This window comes from Eublepharis macularius, chromosome 19 (genome assembly GCF_028583425.1).
Source record: "Eublepharis macularius isolate TG4126 chromosome 19, MPM_Emac_v1.0, whole genome shotgun sequence".
NCBI lineage: Eukaryota > Metazoa > Chordata > Lepidosauria > Squamata > Eublepharidae > Eublepharis > Eublepharis macularius.
Genome location: NC_072808.1, coordinates 20,171,657 through 20,188,405, shown reverse-complemented (window position 1 = coordinate 20,188,405; position 16,749 = coordinate 20,171,657).

Here is a 16,749-nt window from a genome sequence, read left to right as displayed (position 1 = left end):
GGAAATTCCATGTAACAGCAGTCTCAGGAAGCAAGGAGTTAAACTCCACACAGCATACAGCACTGGAAATAGCAAACACCTGGTTGAGATAAGCAGGGGCTACATAAAACGTAAGATGGGGGGGAGGGAGAAAGCTGGCATCTTCAGAAGAGAGTCCCCAGCTGCTGAGTGACCGGCCTGCCTGGAAGGACTGTCCTACCTGCCTAGAAGACTAAGGTTATGAGGTGGGTGAAAATTGCTGTTAATGCAGTTAATAAAGCTGCTTCCTTTCGTTAAAGAATATTGCTTGATGGAATATCAATATATTCCAATATATAGTGGGCAATATATTTGTGGGTAATATATTTGGCAGAGCCGGTAATACTCTACAAGCAATATGTACTATGGAATGTACAGAGTGTGCAAAGCTGTATCCCACTTTCGTTTCTATCTCTTTTTCTTATGTCTACCTTGTTCTGTCTGAACCTATATGTCTATTTGAGATGTTTGAATTTAATCTCTCTACCTCTAGCTCATTTAGCTCTATGTAGCTTTTTCTTTCTCACTCTGTGTCTCTTACTTTTTTTTTGTTACTTTCTAGCTGTTTTTTTCAATTTCTTTCTACTAGTATCTATCTGAATCTTTCTCTATGTATAGCTGCCCTTTCCTATCTTTTTCCTATCTGTAGATTTGATTTTCTCTTTCTTTGTAACTCTCTTTCACTCTCTTTCTTTTTCTTTTACCTTCTGAGAATAAAGGTGTATTTTTTTTGCTTGTGTGTCTATTCTGATTATTGTCATCATGCTTAACAAGTTATTGCTATATGGTTCTATCCGAAACTATCACATGGTCCCTTCAATCTTCCCTCATCCCCCCTGTAGCCGCCTTCCCCTCTCCACCTGCAAGACTTCTGCCTACCTATCTGTAGTGGAAATACCATGTAAACAGCAGTCTCAGGGAAGCAAGGAGTTAAACTCCACACAGCATACAGCACTGGAAATAGCAAACACCTGGTTGTGATAAGCAGTGGCTACATAAGATGGGGGGGGGGGAGAGAAAGCTGGCATCTTCAGAAGAGAGTCCCCAGCTGCTGAGTGACCGGCCTGCCTGGAAGGACTGTCCTACCTGCCTAGAAGACTAAGGTTATGAGGTGGGTGAAAAATTGCTGTTAATGCACTTAATAAAGCTGCTTCCTTTCGTTAAAGAATATTGCTTGATGGAATATCAATATATTCCAGTATATAGTGGGCAATATATTTGTGGGTAATATATTTGGCAGAGCCGGTAATACTCTACAAGCAATATGTACTATGGAATGTACAGAGTGTGCAAAGCTGTATCCCACTTTCTTTCTATCTCTTTTTCTTATGTCTACCTTGTTCTGTCTGAACCTATATGTCTATTTGAGATGTTTGAATTTAATCTCTCTACCTCTAGCTCATTTAGCTCTATGTAGCTTTTTCTTTCTCACTCTGTCTCTCTTACTGTTTTTTTGTTACTTTCTAGCTGTTTGTTTTCAATTTCTTTCTACCAGTATCTTTCTGTATCTTTCTCTATGTATAGCTGCCCTTTCCTATCTTTTTCCTATCTCTAGACTTGATTTTCTGTCTTTCTTTGTAACTCTCTTTCACTCTCTTTCTTTTTCTTTTACCTTCTGAGAATAAAGGTGTATTTTTTTTGCTTGTGTGTCTATTCTGATTATTGTCATCATCCTTAACTAGTTATTGCTATATGGTTCTATCCGAAACTATCACATGGTCCCTTCAATCTTCCCTCATCCCCCCTGTAGCCGCCTTCCCCTCTCCACCTGCAAGACTTCTGCCTACCTATCTGTAGTGGAAATACCATGTAAACAGCAGTCTCAGGGAAGCAAGGAGTTAAACTCCACACAGCATACAGCACTGGAAATAGCAAACACCTGGTTGTGATAAGCAGTGGCTACATAAAAGGTAAGATGGGGGGGGGGGGGAGAGAAAGCTGGCATCTTCAGAAGAGAGTCCCCAGCTGCTGAGTGACCGGCCTGCCTGGAAGGACTGTCCTACCTGCCTAGAAGACTAAGGTTATGAGGTGGGTGAAAAATTGCTGTTAATGCAGTTAATAAAGCTGCTTCCTTTCGTTAAAGAATATTGCTTGATGGAATATCAATATATTCTATAGTGGGCAATATATTTGTGGGTAATATATTTGGCAGAGCCGGTAATACTCTACAAGCAATATGTACTATGGAATGTACAGAGTGTGCAAAGCTGTATCCCACTTTCTTTCTATCTCTTTTTCTTATTTCTACCTTGTTCTGTCTGAACCTATATGTCTATTTGAGATGTTTGAATTTAATCTCTCTACCTCTAGCTCATTTAGCTCTATGTAGCTTTTTCTTTCTCACTCTGTGTCTCTTACTTTTTTTTTGTTACTTTCTAGCTGTTTGTTTTCAATTTCTTTCTACTAGTATCTATCTGAATCTTTCTCTATGTATAGCTGCCCTTTCCTATCTTTTTCCTATCTGTAGATTTGATTTTCTGTCTTTCTTTGTAACTCTCTTTCACTCTCTTTTTCTTTTACCTTCTGAGAATAAAGGTGTATTTTTTTTGCTTGTGTGTCTATTCTGATTATTGTCATCATCCTTAACAAGTTATTGCTATATGGTTCTATCCGAAACTATCACATGGTCCCTTCAATCTTCCCTCATCCCCCCTGTAGCCGCCTTCCCCTCTCCACCTGCAAGACTTCTGCCTACCTATCTGTAGTGGAAATACCATGTAAACAGCAGTCTCAGGGAAGCAAGGAGTTACACAGCATACAGCACTGGAAATAGCAAACACCTGGTTGTGATAAGCAGTGGCTACATAAAAGGTAAGTTGGGGGGGGGGGAGAGAAAGCTGGCATCTTCAGAAGAGAGTCCCCAGCTGCTGAGTGACCGGCCTGCCTGGAAGGACTGTCCTACCTGCCTAGAAGACTAAGGTTATGAGGTGGGTGAAAAATTGCTGTTAATGCAGTTAATAAAGCTGCTTCCTTTCGTTAAAGAATATTGCTTGATGGAATATCAATATATTCCAATATATAGTGGGCAATATATTTGTGGGTAATATATTTGGCAGAGCCGGTAATACTCTACAAGCAATATGTACTATGGAATGTACAGAGTGTGCAAAGCTATATCCCACTTTCTTTCTATCTCTTTTTCTTATGTCTACCTTGTTCTGTCTGAACCTATATGTCTATTTGAGATGTTTGAATTTAATCTCTCTACCTCTAGCTCATTTAGCTCTATGTAGCTTTTTCTTTCTCACTCTGTCTCTCTTACTGTTTTTTTGTTACTTTCTAGCTGTTTGTTTTCAATTTCTTTCTACCAGTATCTTTCTGTATCTTTCTCTATGTATAGCTGCCCTTTCCTTTCTTTTTCCTATCTCTAGACTTGATTTTCTGTCTTTCTTTGTAACTCTCTTTCACTCTCTTTCTTTTTCTTTTACCTTCTGAGAATAAAGGTGTATTTTTTTTGCTTGTGTGTCTATTTTGATTATTGTCATCATCCTTAACTAGTTATTGCTATATGGTTCTATCCGAATCTATCACATGGTCCCTTCAATCTTCCCTCATCCCCCCTGTAGCCGCCTTCCCCTCTCCACCTGCAAGACTTCTGCCTACCTATCTGTAGTGGAAATACCATGTAAACAGCAGTCTCAGGGAAGCAAGGAGTTAAACTCCACACAGCATACAGCACTGGAAATAGCAAACACCTGGTTGTGATAAGCAGTGGCTACATAAAAGGTAAGATGGGGGGGGGGGGAGAGAAAGCTGGCATCTTCAGAAGAGATTCCCCAGCTGCTGAGTGACCGGCCTGCCTGGAAGGACTGTCCTACCTGTCTAGAAGACTAAGGTTATGAGGTGGGTGAAAAATTGCTGTTAATGCAGTTAATAAAGCTGCTTCCTCTCGTTAAAGAATATTGCTTGATGGATATCAATATATTCTATAGTGGGCAATATATTTGTGGGTAATATATTTAGCAGAGCCGGTAATACTCTACAAGCTATCTGTACTATGGAATGTACAGAGTGTGCAAAGCTGTATCCCACTTTCTTTCTATCTCTTTTTCTTATGTCTACCTTGTTCTGTCTGAACCTATATGTCTATTTGAGATGTTTGAATTTAATCTCTCTACCTCTAGCTCATTAGCTCTATGTAGCTTTTTCTTTCTCACTCTGTCTCTCTTACTGTTTTTTTGTTACTTTCTAGCTGTTTGTTTTCAATTTCTTTCTACCAGTATCTTTCTGTATCTTTCTCTATGTATAGCTGCCCTTTCCTATCTTTTTCCTATCTCTAGACTTGATTTTCTGCCTTTCTTTGTAACTCTCTTTCACTCTATTTCTTTTTCTTCTACTTTCTGAGAATAAAGGTGTATTTTTTTTGCTTGTGTGTCTATTCTGATTATTGTCATCATGCTTAACTAGTTATTGCTATATGGTTCTATCCGAAACTATCACATGGTCCCTTCAATCTTCCCTCATCCCCCCTGTAGCTGCCTTCCCCTCTCCACCTGCAAGACTTCAGCCTACCTCTCTGTAGTGGAAATACCATGTAAACAGCAGTCTCAGGGAAGCAAGGAGTTAAACTCCACACAGCATACAGCACTGGAAATAGCAAACACCTGGTTGTGATAAGCAGTGGCTACATAAAAGGTAAGATGGGGGGGGGGAGAGAAAGCTGGCATCTTCAGAAGAGAGTCCCCAGCTGCTGAGTGACCGGCCTGCCTGGAAGGACTGTCCTACCTGCCTAGAAGACTAAGGTTATGAGGTGGGTGAAAAATTGCTGTTAATGCAGTTAATAAAGCTGCTTCCTTTCGTTAAAGAATATTGCTTGATGGAATATCAATATATTCCAATATATAGTGGGCAATATATTTGTGGGTAATATATTTGGCAGAGCCGGTAATACTCTACAAGCAATATGTACTATGGAATGTACAGAGTGTGCAAAGCTGTATCCCACTTTCTTTCTATCTCTTTTTCTTATTTCTACCTTGTTCTGTCTGAACCTATATGTCTATTTGAGATGTTTGAATTTAATCTCTCTACCTCTAGCTCATTTAGCTCTATGTAGCTTTTTCTTTCTCACTCTGTGTCTCTTACTTTTTTTTTGTTACTTTCTAGCTGTTTGTTTTCAATTTCTTTCTACTAGTATCTATCTGAATCTTTCTCTATGTATAGCTGCCCTTTCCTATCTTTTTCCTATCTGTAGATTTGATTTTCTGTCTTTCTTTGTAACTCTCTTTCACTCTCTTTCTTTTTCTTTTACCTTCTGAGAATAAAGGTGTATTTTTTTTGCTTGTGTGTCTATTCTGATTATTGTCATCATCCTTAACAAGTTATTGCTATATGGTTCTATCCGAAACTATCACATGGTCCCTTCAATCTTCCCTCATCCCCCCTGTAGCCGCCTTCCCCTCTCCACCTGCAAGACTTCAGCCTACCTCTCTGTAGTGGAAATACCATGTAAACAGCAGTCTCAGGGAAGCAAGGAGTTAAACTCCACACAGCATACAGCACTGGAAATAGCAAACACCTGGTTGTGATAAGCAGTGGCTACATAAAAGGTAAGATGGGGGGGGGGGAGAGAAAGCTGGCATCTTCAGAAGAGAGTCCCCAGCTGCTGAGTGACCGGCCTGCCTGGAAGGACTGTCCTACCTGCCTAGAAGACTAAGGTTATGAGGTGGGTGAAAAATTGCTGTTAATGCAGTTAATAAAGCTGCTTCCTCTCGTTAAAGAATATTGCTTGATGGAATATCAATATATTCCAATATATAGTGGGCAATATATTTGTGGGTAATATATTTGGCAGAGCCGGTAATACTCTACAAGCAATATGTACTATGGAATGTACAGAGTGTGCAAAGCTGTATCCCACTTTCGTTCTATCTCTTTTTCTTATGTCTACCTTGTTCTGTCTGAACCTATATGTCTATTTGAGATGTTTGAATTTACTCTCTCTACCTCTAGCTCATTTAGCTCTATGTAGCTTTTTCTTTCTCACTCTGTGTCTCTTACTTTTTTTTTGTTACTTTCTAGCTGTTTTTTTCAATTTCTTTCTACTAGTATCTATCTGAATCTTTCTCTATGTATAGCTGCCCTTTCCTATTTTTTCCTATCTGTAGATTTGATTTTCTCTTTCTTTGTAACTCTCTTTCACTCTCTTTCTTTTTCTTTTACCTTCTGAGAATAAAGGTGTATTTTTTTTGCTTGTGTGTCTATTCTGATTATTGTCATCATGCTTAACAAGTTATTGCTATATGGTTCTATCCGAAACTATCACATGGTCCCTTCAATCTTCCCTCATCCCCCCTGTAGCCGCCTTCCCCTCTCCACCTGCAAGACTTCTGCCTACCTATCTGTAGTGGAAATACCATGTAAACAGCAGTCTCAGGGAAGCAAGGAGTTAAACTCCACACAGCATACAGCACTGGAAATAGCAAACACCTGGTTGTGATAAGCAGTGGTTACATAAAAGGTAAGATGGGGGGGGGGGAGAGAAAGCTGGCATCTTCAGAAGAGAGTCCCCAGCTGCTGAGTGACCGGCCTGCCTGGAAGGACTGTCCTACCTGCCTAGAAGACTAAGGTTATGAGGTGGGTGAAAAATTGCTGTTAATGCAGTTAATAAACCTGCTTCCTCTCGTTAAAGAATATTGCTTGATGGATATCAATATATTCTATAGTGGGCAATATATTTGTGGGTAATATATTTAGCAGAGCCGGTAATACTCTACAAGCAATATGTACTATGGAATGTACAGAGTGTGCAAAGCTGTATCCCACTTTCTTTCTATCTCTTTTTCTTATGTCTACCTTGTTCTGTCTGAACCTATATGTCTATTTGAGATGTTTGAATTTAAGCTCTCTAGCTCATTTAGCTCTATGTAGCTTTTTCTTTCTCACTCTGTCTCTCTTACTGTTTTTTTGTTACTTTCTAGCTGTTTGTTTTCAATTTCTTTCTACCAGTATCTTTCTGTATCTTTCTCTATGTATAGCTGCCCTTTCCTATCTTTTTCCTATCTCTAGACTTGATTTTCTGCCTTTCTTTGTAACTCTCTTTCACTCTATTTCTTTTTCTTCTACTTTCTGAGAATAAAGGTGTATTTTTTTTGCTTGTGTGTCTATTCTGATTATTGTCATCATCCTTAACAAGTTATTGCTATATGGTTCTATCCGAAACTATCACATGGTCCCTTCAATCTTCCCTCATCCCCCCTGTAGCCGCCTTCCCCTCTCCACCTGCAAGACTTCTGCCTACCTATCTGTAGTGGAAATACCATGTAAACAGCAGTCTCAGGGAAGCAAGGAGTTACACAGCATACAGCACTGGAAATAGCAAACACCTGGTTGTGATAAGCAGTGGCTACATAAAAGGTAAGTTGGGGGGGGGGGAGAGAAAGCTGGCATCTTCAGAAGAGAGTCCCCAGCTGCTGAGTGACCGGCCTGCCTGGAAGGACTGTCCTACCTGCCTAGAAGACTAAGGTTATGAGGTGGGTGAAAAATTGCTGTTAATGCAGTTAATAAAGCTGCTTCCTTTCGTTAAAGAATATTGCTTGATGGAATATCAATATATTCCAATATATAGTGGGCAATATATTTGTGGGTAATATATTTGGCAGAGCCGGTAATACTCTACAAGCAATATGTACTATGGAATGTACAGAGTGTGCAAAGCTATATCCCACTTTCTTTCTATCTCTTTTTCTTATGTCTACCTTGTTCTGTCTGAACCTATATGTCTATTTGAGATGTTTGAATTTAATCTCTCTACCTCTAGCTCATTTAGCTCTATGTAGCTTTTTCTTTCTCACTCTGTCTCTCTTACTGTTTTTTTGTTACTTTCTAGCTGTTTGTTTTCAATTTCTTTCTACCAGTATCTTTCTGTATCTTTCTCTATGTATAGCTGCCCTTTCCTTTCTTTTTCCTATCTCTAGACTTGATTTTCTGTCTTTCTTTGTAACTCTCTTTCACTCTCTTTCTTTTTCTTTTACCTTCTGAGAATAAAGGTGTATTTTTTTTGCTTGTGTGTCTATTCTGATTATTGTCATCATGCTTAACTAGTTATTGCTATATGGTTCTATCCGAATCTATCACATGGTCCCTTCAATCTTCCCTCATCCCCCCTGTAGCCGCCTTCCCCTCTCCACCTGCAAGACTTCTGCCTACGTATCTGTAGTGGAAATTCCATGTAAACAGCAGTCTCAGGGAAGCAAGGAGTTAAACTCCACACAGCATACAGCACTGGAAATAGCAAACACCTGGTTGAGATAAGCAGTGGCTACATAAAACGTAAGATGGGGGGGAGGGAGAAAGCTGGCATCTTCAGAAGAGAGTCCCCAGCTGCTGAGTGACCGGCCTGCCTGGAAGGACTGTCCTACCTGCCTAGAAGACTAAGGTTATGAGGTGGGTGAAAAATTGCTGTTAATGCAGTTAATAAAGCTGCTTCCTTTCGTTAAAGAATATTGCTTGATGGAATATCAATATATTCCAATATATAGTGGGCAATATATTTGTGGGTAATATATTTGGCAGAGCCGGTAATACTCTACAAGCAATATGTACTATGGAATGTACAGAGTGTGCAAAGCTGTATCCCACTTTCGTTCTATCTCTTTTTCTTATGTCTACCTTGTTCTGTCTGAACCTATATGTCTATTTGAGATGTTTGAATTTAATCTCTCTACCTCTAGCTCATTTAGCTCTATGTAGCTTTTTCTTTCTCACTCTGTGTCTCTTACTTTTTTTTTGTTACTTTCTAGCTGTTTTTTTTCAATTTCTTTCTACTAGTATCTATCTGAATCTTTCTCTATGTATAGCTGCCCTTTCCTATCTTTTTCCTATCTGTAGATTTGATTTTCTCTTTCTTTGTAACTCTCTTTCACTCTCTTTCTTTTTCTTTTACCTTCTGAGAATAAAGGTGTATTTTTTTTGCTTGTGTGTCTATTCTGATTATTGTCATCATGCTTAACAAGTTATTGCTATATGGTTCTATCCGAAACTATCACATGGTCCCTTCAATCTTCCCTCATCCCCCCTGTAGCCGCCTTCCCCTCTCCACCTGCAAGACTTCTGCCTACCTATCTGTAGTGGAAATACCATGTAAACAGCAGTCTCAGGGAAGCAAGGAGTTAAACTCCACACAGCATACAGCACTGGAAATAGCAAACACCTGGTTGTGATAAGCAGTGGCTACATAAGATGGGGGGGGGGGAGAGAAAGCTGGCATCTTCAGAAGAGAGTCCCCAGCTGCTGAGTGACCGGCCTGCCTGGAAGGACTGTCCTACCTGCCTAGAAGACTAAGGTTATGAGGTGGGTGAAAAATTGCTGTTAATGCACTTAATAAAGCTGCTTCCTTTCGTTAAAGAATATTGCTTGATGGAATATCAATATATTCCAGTATATAGTGGGCAATATATTTGTGGGTAATATATTTGGCAGAGCCGGTAATACTCTACAAGCAATATGTACTATGGAATGTACAGAGTGTGCAAAGCTGTATCCCACTTTCTTTCTATCTCTTTTTCTTATGTCTACCTTGTTCTGTCTGAACCTATATGTCTATTTGAGATGTTTGAATTTAATCTCTCTACCTCTAGCTCATTTAGCTCTATGTAGCTTTTTCTTTCTCACTCTGTCTCTCTTACTGTTTTTTTGTTACTTTCTAGCTGTTTGTTTTCAATTTCTTTCTACCAGTATCTTTCTGTATCTTTCTCTATGTATAGCTGCCCTTTCCTATCTTTTTCCTATCTCTAGACTTGATTTTCTGTCTTTCTTTGTAACTCTCTTTCACTCTCTTTCTTTTTCTTTTACCTTCTGAGAATAAAGGTGTATTTTTTTTGCTTGTGTGTCTATTCTGATTATTGTCATCATCCTTAACTAGTTATTGCTATATGGTTCTATCCGAAACTATCACATGGTCCCTTCAATCTTCCCTCATCCCCCCTGTAGCCGCCTTCCCCTCTCCACCTGCAAGACTTCTGCCTACCTATCTGTAGTGGAAATACCATGTAAACAGCAGTCTCAGGGAAGCAAGGAGTTAAACTCCACACAGCATACAGCACTGGAAATAGCAAACACCTGGTTGTGATAAGCAGTGGCTACATAAAAGGTAAGATGGGGGGGGGGGGAGAGAAAGCTGGCATCTTCAGAAGAGAGTCCCCAGCTGCTGAGTGACCGGCCTGCCTGGAAGGACTGTCCTACCTGCCTAGAAGACTAAGGTTATGAGGTGGGTGAAAAATTGCTGTTAATGCAGTTAATAAAGCTGCTTCCTTTCGTTAAAGAATATTGCTTGATGGAATATCAATATATTCTATAGTGGGCAATATATTTGTGGGTAATATATTTGGCAGAGCCGGTAATACTCTACAAGCAATATGTACTATGGAATGTACAGAGTGTGCAAAGCTGTATCCCACTTTCTTTCTATCTCTTTTTCTTATTTCTACCTTGTTCTGTCTGAACCTATATGTCTATTTGAGATGTTTGAATTTAATCTCTCTACCTCTAGCTCATTTAGCTCTATGTAGCTTTTTCTTTCTCACTCTGTGTCTCTTACTTTTTTTTTGTTACTTTCTAGCTGTTTGTTTTCAATTTCTTTCTACTAGTATCTATCTGAATCTTTCTCTATGTATAGCTGCCCTTTCCTATCTTTTTCCTATCTGTAGATTTGATTTTCTGTCTTTCTTTGTAACTCTCTTTCACTCTCTTTCTTTTTCTTTTACCTTCTGAGAATAAAGGTGTATTTTTTTTGCTTGTGTGTCTATTCTGATTATTGTCATCATCCTTAACAAGTTATTGCTATATGGTTCTATCCGAAACTATCACATGGTCCCTTCAATCTTCCCTCATCCCCCCTGTAGCCGCCTTCCCCTCTCCACCTGCAAGACTTCTGCCTACCTATCTGTAGTGGAAATACCATGTAAACAGCAGTCTCAGGGAAGCAAGGAGTTACACAGCATACAGCACTGGAAATAGCAAACACCTGGTTGTGATAAGCAGTGGCTACATAAAAGGTAAGTTGGGGGGGGGGGAGAGAAAGCTGGCATCTTCAGAAGAGAGTCCCCAGCTGCTGAGTGACCGGCCTGCCTGGAAGGACTGTCCTACCTGCCTAGAAGACTAAGGTTATGAGGTGGGTGAAAAATTGCTGTTAATGCAGTTAATAAAGCTGCTTCCTTTCGTTAAAGAATATTGCTTGATGGAATATCAATATATTCCAATATATAGTGGGCAATATATTTGTGGGTAATATATTTGGCAGAGCCGGTAATACTCTACAAGCAATATGTACTATGGAATGTACAGAGTGTGCAAAGCTATATCCCACTTTCTTTCTATCTCTTTTTCTTATGTCTACCTTGTTCTGTCTGAACCTATATGTCTATTTGAGATGTTTGAATTTAATCTCTCTACCTCTAGCTCATTTAGCTCTATGTAGCTTTTTCTTTCTCACTCTGTCTCTCTTACTGTTTTTTTGTTACTTTCTAGCTGTTTGTTTTCAATTTCTTTCTACCAGTATCTTTCTGTATCTTTCTCTATGTATAGCTGCCCTTTCCTTTCTTTTTCCTATCTCTAGACTTGATTTTCTGTCTTTCTTTGTAACTCTCTTTCACTCTCTTTCTTTTTCTTTTACCTTCTGAGAATAAAGGTGTATTTTTTTTGCTTGTGTGTCTATTCTGATTATTGTCATCATCCTTAACTAGTTATTGCTATATGGTTCTATCCGAATCTATCACATGGTCCCTTCAATCTTCCCTCATCCCCCCTGTAGCCGCCTTCCCCTCTCCACCTGCAAGACTTCTGCCTACCTATCTGTAGTGGAAATACCATGTAAACAGCAGTCTCAGGGAAGCAAGGAGTTAAACTCCACACAGCATACAGCACTGGAAATAGCAAACACCTGGTTGTGATAAGCAGTGGCTACATAAAAGGTAAGATGGGGGGGGGGGGAGAGAAAGCTGGCATCTTCAGAAGAGATTCCCCAGCTGCTGAGTGACCGGCCTGCCTGGAAGGACTGTCCTACCTGTCTAGAAGACTAAGGTTATGAGGTGGGTGAAAAATTGCTGTTAATGCAGTTAATAAAGCTGCTTCCTCTCGTTAAAGAATATTGCTTGATGGATATCAATATATTCTATAGTGGGCAATATATTTGTGGGTAATATATTTAGCAGAGCCGGTAATACTCTACAAGCTATCTGTACTATGGAATGTACAGAGTGTGCAAAGCTGTATCCCACTTTCTTTCTATCTCTTTTTCTTATGTCTACCTTGTTCTGTCTGAACCTATATGTCTATTTGAGATGTTTGAATTTAATCTCTCTACCTCTAGCTCATTTAGCTCTATGTAGCTTTTTCTTTCTCACTCTGTCTCTCTTACTGTTTTTTTGTTACTTTCTAGCTGTTTGTTTTCAATTTCTTTCTACCAGTATCTTTCTGTATCTTTCTCTATGTATAGCTGCCCTTTCCTATCTTTTTCCTATCTCTAGACTTGATTTTCTGCCTTTCTTTGTAACTCTCTTTCACTCTATTTCTTTTTCTTCTACTTTCTGAGAATAAAGGTGTATTTTTTTTGCTTGTGTGTCTATTCTGATTATTGTCATCATGCTTAACTAGTTATTGCTATATGGTTCTATCCGAAACTATCACATGGTCCCTTCAATCTTCCCTCATCCCCCCTGTAGCTGCCTTCCCCTCTCCACCTGCAAGACTTCAGCCTACCTCTCTGTAGTGGAAATACCATGTAAACAGCAGTCTCAGGGAAGCAAGGAGTTAAACTCCACACAGCATACAGCACTGGAAATAGCAAACACCTGGTTGTGATAAGCAGTGGCTACATAAAAGGTAAGATGGGGGGGGGAGAGAAAGCTGGCATCTTCAGAAGAGAGTCCCCAGCTGCTGAGTGACCGGCCTGCCTGGAAGGACTGTCCTACCTGCCTAGAAGACTAAGGTTATGAGGTGGGTGAAAAATTGCTGTTAATGCAGTTAATAAAGCTGCTTCCTTTCGTTAAAGAATATTGCTTGATGGAATATCAATATATTCCAATATATAGTGGGCAATATATTTGTGGGTAATATATTTGGCAGAGCCGGTAATACTCTACAAGCAATATGTACTATGGAATGTACAGAGTGTGCAAAGCTGTATCCCACTTTCTTTCTATCTCTTTTTCTTATTTCTACCTTGTTCTGTCTGAACCTATATGTCTATTTGAGATGTTTGAATTTAATCTCTCTACCTCTAGCTCATTTAGCTCTATGTAGCTTTTTCTTTCTCACTCTGTGTCTCTTACTTTTTTTTTGTTACTTTCTAGCTGTTTGTTTTCAATTTCTTTCTACTAGTATCTATCTGAATCTTTCTCTATGTATAGCTGCCCTTTCCTATCTTTTTCCTATCTGTAGATTTGATTTTCTGTCTTTCTTTGTAACTCTCTTTCACTCTCTTTCTTTTTCTTTTACCTTCTGAGAATAAAGGTGTATTTTTTTTGCTTGTGTGTCTATTCTGATTATTGTCATCATCCTTAACAAGTTATTGCTATATGGTTCTATCCGAAACTATCACATGGTCCCTTCAATCTTCCCTCATCCCCCCTGTAGCCGCCTTCCCCTCTCCACCTGCAAGACTTCTGCCTACCTATCTGTAGTGGAAATACCATGTAAACAGCAGTCTCAGGGAAGCAAGGAGTTACACAGCATACAGCACTGGAAATAGCAAACACCTGGTTGTGATAAGCAGTGGCTACATAAAAGGTAAGTTGGGGGGGGGGAGAGAAAGCTGGCATCTTCAGAAGAGAGTCCCCAGCTGCTGAGTGACCGGCCTGCCTGGAAGGACTGTCCTACCTGCCTAGAAGACTAAGGTTATGAGGTGGGTGAAAAATTGCTGTTAATGCAGTTAATAAAGCTGCTTCCTTTCGTTAAAGAATATTGCTTGATGGAATATCAATATATTCCAATATATAGTGGGCAATATATTTGTGGGTAATATATTTGGCAGAGCCGGTAATACTCTACAAGCAATATGTACTATGGAATGTACAGAGTGTGCAAAGCTGTATCCCACTTTCTTTCTATCTCTTTTTCTTATGTCTACCTTGTTCTGTCTGAACCTATATGTCTATTTGAGATGTTTGAATTTAATCTCTCTACCTCTAGCTCATTTAGCTCTATGTAGCTTTTTCTTTCTCACTCTGTCTCTCTTACTGTTTTTTTGTTACTTTCTAGCTGTTTGTTTTCAATTTCTTTCTACCAGTATCTTTCTGTATCTTTCTCTATGTATAGCTGCCCTTTCCTTTCTTTTTCCTATCTCTAGACTTGATTTTCTGTCTTTCTTTGTAACTCTCTTTCACTCTCTTTCTTTTTCTTTTACCTTCTGAGAATAAAGGTGTATTTTTTTTGCTTGTGTGTCTATTCTGATTATTGTCATCATCCTTAACTAGTTATTGCTATATGGTTCTATCCGAATCTATCACATGGTCCCTTCAATCTTCCCTCATCCCCCCTGTAGCTGCCTTCCCCTCTCCACCTGCAAGACTTCAGCCTACCTCTCTGTAGTGGAAATACCATGTAAACAGCAGTCTCAGGGAAGCAAGGAGTTAAACTCCACACAGCATACAGCACTGGAAATAGCAAACACCTGGTTGTGATAAGCAGTGGCTACATAAAAGGTAAGATGGGGGGGGGGAGAGAAAGCTGGCATCTTCAGAAGAGAGTCCCCAGCTGCTGAGTGACCGGCCTGCCTGGAAGGACTGTCCTACCTGCCTAGAAGACTAAGGTTATGAGGTGGGTGAAAAATTGCTGTTAATGCAGTTAATAAAGCTGCTTCCTCTCGTTAAAGAATATTGCTTGATGGAATATCAATATATTCCAATATATAGTGGGCAATATATTTGTGGGTAATATATTTGGCAGAGCCGGTAATACTCTACAAGCAATATGTACTATGGAATGTACAGAGTGTGCAAAGCTGTATCCCACTTTCGTTCTATCTCTTTTTCTTATGTCTACCTTGTTCTGTCTGAACCTATATGTCTATTTGAGATGTTTGAATTTACTCTCTCTACCTCTAGCTCATTTAGCTCTATGTAGCTTTTTCTTTCTCACTCTGTGTCTCTTACTTTTTTTTTGTTACTTTCTAGCTGTTTTTTTCAATTTCTTTCTACTAGTATCTATCTGAATCTTTCTCTATGTATAGCTGCCCTTTCCTATTTTTTCCTATCTGTAGATTTGATTTTCTCTTTCTTTGTAACTCTCTTTCACTCTCTTTCTTTTTCTTTTACCTTCTGAGAATAAAGGTGTATTTTTTTTGCTTGTGTGTCTATTCTGATTATTGTCATCATGCTTAACAAGTTATTGCTATATGGTTCTATCCGAAACTATCACATGGTCCCTTCAATCTTCCCTCATCCCCCCTGTAGCCGCCTTCCCCTCTCCACCTGCAAGACTTCTGCCTACCTATCTGTAGTGGAAATACCATGTAAACAGCAGTCTCAGGGAAGCAAGGAGTTAAACTCCACACAGCATACAGCACTGGAAATAGCAAACACCTGGTTGTGATAAGCAGTGGTTACATAAAAGGTAAGATGGGGGGGGGAGAGAAAGCTGGCATCTTCAGAAGAGAGTCCCCAGCTGCTGAGTGACCGGCCTGCCTGGAAGGACTGTCCTACCTGCCTAGAAGACTAAGGTTATGAGGTGGGTGAAAAATTGCTGTTAATGCAGTTAATAAACCTGCTTCCTCTCGTTAAAGAATATTGCTTGATGGATATCAATATATTCTATAGTGGGCAATATATTTGTGGGTAATATATTTAGCAGAGCCGGTAATACTCTACAAGCAATATGTACTATGGAATGTACAGAGTGTGCAAAGCTGTATCCCACTTTCTTTCTATCTCTTTTTCTTATGTCTACCTTGTTCTGTCTGAACCTATATGTCTATTTGAGATGTTTGAATTTAAGCTCTCTAGCTCATTTAGCTCTATGTAGCTTTTTCTTTCTCACTCTGTCTCTCTTACTGTTTTTTTGTTACTTTCTAGCTGTTTGTTTTCAATTTCTTTCTACCAGTATCTTTCTGTATCTTTCTCTATGTATAGCTGCCCTTTCCTATCTTTTTCCTATCTCTAGACTTGATTTTCTGCCTTTCTTTCTAACTCTCTTTCACTCTATTTCTTTTTCTTCTACTTTCTGAGAATAAAGGTGTATTTTTTTTGCTTGTGTGTCTATTCTGATTATTGTCATCATGCTTAACTAGTTATTGCTATATGGTTCTATCCGAAACTATCACATGGTCCCTTCAATCTTCCCTCATCCCCCCTGTAGCCGCCTTCCCCTCTACACCTGCAAGACTTCAGCCTACCTCTCTGTAGTGGAAATACCATGTAAACAGCAGTCTCAGGGAAGCAAGGAGTTAAACTCCACACAGCATACAGCACTAGAAATAGCAAACACCTGGTTGTGATAAGCAGTGGCTACATAAAAGGTAAGATGGGGGGGGGGAGAGAAAGCTGGCATCTTCAGAAGAGAGTCCCCAGCTGCTGAGTGACCGGCCTGCCTGGAAGGACTGTCCTACCTGCCTAGAAGACTAAGGTTATGAGGTGGGTGAAAAATTGCTGTTAATGCAGTTAATAAAGCTGCTTCCTCTCGTTAAAGAATATTGCTTGATGGAATATCAATATATTCCAATATATAGTGGGCAATATATTTGTGGGTAATATATTTGGCAGAGCCGGTAATACTCTACAAGCAATATGTACTATGGAA